General features: G+C 35.2%; 1 pseudogene; it reads left to right on the top strand.

Annotated features, from left to right (window-relative positions):
- The first annotated feature begins 406 nt into the window (after positions 1 to 406).
- Positions 407 to 1,767, top strand: LOC122121957 (annotated as a pseudogene).
- The last annotated feature ends 459 nt before the right edge of the window (positions 1,768 to 2,226 follow it).

Below are 2,226 nucleotides of genomic sequence, written 5' to 3'. Positions count from 1 at the left end.
ATTCTAACAAATAAAGATCAACCAGCTACAACCATTATCAACTTCCAAAAAATCTATAATACAGTCATTGGAATCATCCTGAAGAAGACAGGTCTCCTTACCCTCAGTCCATCCTCTAGGTTCAAATAATAATTTCCATTTCATCATAATGAATCATCCATCTAATTATAAATAGTTCCATTAAGATATAATCTACCCTACAAATCTGCCTTGTCACCAAAAAGAATAAAAGAATCAGAAAAAGTTGGAGATAAAGGATATTCAGTATCCAAACCAGGAAATTAACAACAAAAAAGGAAATGCACATTTTTTTTTCAGTACTAAGGTTTGAACTCAGGTTCTCACACTTGCTCATCTTGTTTGTTTGGCTGGTGCTCTGCTGTTAAGCCATGTCTCCAGCCAGGAAATGCACCATTTTTGCCATGAGGAAACATGCCCCATTTGTTACAGTATTTTTGAAGTTCCTTGTGTACTAACATGATTTCACACATTTTGTAGAAATGGTTTGGAAAACATTCTGTAGACATCTAATAATATTTTTTTTGGTTGTTGGTTATGGGGCTTCAACTCAAGGCCTGGGTGCTGTCACTGAGCTCTTTTGCTCAAGGCTAGAACTCTACCACTTTGAGTCACAGTACCACTTTTGGTTTTCTGGTGGTTAATTGGATGTAAGAGTCTCACAGACATTCCTGCCTGGGTTGGCTTTGAACAGGGGTCCTCTTATCTCAGCCTCTTGAGTAGCTAGGATGACAGGTGAAAGCCACCAGTTTCTGGCTGCACCTGGTAACTTTTGTATGTGGAGGCCTTTAGTAATTTCAATCATGTGCCTTAATTACAGAAGCATTATCAGAATTGCTCCAACTAGTATCAAATCTTTACCTGTTTATTTTGTATTAAGTCCCAGCAAGAAGACCCTCCAGATACTGTCTCCTGCCCTAAATACAACCAGTATATGTTGATTGTCTGCCTGACAAAAATTAGTTGGTAGTAATTGCCTCATTATTGGTCAACATCATGTTCATCCTATAGATGACTTCAGAGTGTCTACATGAAAGAAAAGCACATGCTGCAAAGATTCTTAAACAACTAACTAATGTAGATGAAACATTGAAAAGATACAAGAACAAAAGTCTTATTCAGAGAAAATGATCCAAGGTGACAAGGAAGGCATTCTCTGGTATTTTAAGGAGCTTACTGATACATTAGCACAGAAACAAAAAGAATTTCCTAACTGCTGTCTGTGATGATGGCAATAGGATGAAGCAAGAATACACTCCAGAGATTGAAAAACTGAAAGGCTGAAAAAGTACAAGAACAGCAGCTTGAATTAATGAAGACAGCCACATCTTTATAAGAAGAATCTCTGCTTGCCTTTTTAGAAAAAAAATGATGATGTTCAAAACATGCAGATGCTGAAAGAAAGACCCCTTTCTGATGTCCAACCTGTTGAAATTCATCCTCAGGTAATCAAAGCATTAAAAGAACAATGGAGCAGAATGGAACTTGGACAAATTTAAAAAGCTCTTATTCCTGAAATGATTTCTTCAAAAAGAGTGCCATGTTCCTGGTTTGATAAGGATAAAAAATAATATAGATTTTTTAAAAAAAGATTTTAAACATTGCTATAATTACTCTGGTTTTATTGATATCATGTTGATACTCTGTTTCAACCATCACATAATTACCTTCTTAAATAACATCACTGTAATGTATTTTAAAAAGATATACTCAATTGATGTGGCAGAACATACCTGTAATCCTCTTTGAAGGTGAGGTAGAAGAAAAGTAGGGAGTTTGAAGCCAGCCTGAGCTACATATTGAGATTCTATCTCAACAAACTGAGAAATAGAGAGAGTGAGAGACAGATGGACAGAGAGACAGAAAGAGAATTTGCCCACCTTTATATGACTCCCTTCAGCATGCTTATATTTTCATGTATAATCTATCACTCCCTAACATACTAGATGCTTCATTTATTATTTTGGCTTTCTTCCTTTATTAAAGTATAAGCGCCACAAAAAATTATCCATTATCTTTTGTTTATTCCTCATGAGTATTCTCCCTTTCTGGAAAACTGCCCTTATTTTTGTGAAATAGGTTGTGAAGGTTGGCATTAATTCTTCTTGAGTTATTTTCAGTAGATTTATGCCTCTACTAATTTGTCTACTTTATCTAAGTTACCTCATCTGTTGGCATACAGTTATTTATAATATTTTTATAATCATT

This window comes from Dipodomys spectabilis, unplaced genomic scaffold (assembly GCF_019054845.1).
Source record: "Dipodomys spectabilis isolate Male_0828 unplaced genomic scaffold, ASM1905484v1 ptg000199l, whole genome shotgun sequence".
NCBI classification, from domain to species: domain Eukaryota; kingdom Metazoa; phylum Chordata; class Mammalia; order Rodentia; family Heteromyidae; genus Dipodomys; species Dipodomys spectabilis.
Note: the sequence above shows the minus strand (reverse complement) of the source record. Positions and strands in the feature narration are given on the sequence as shown.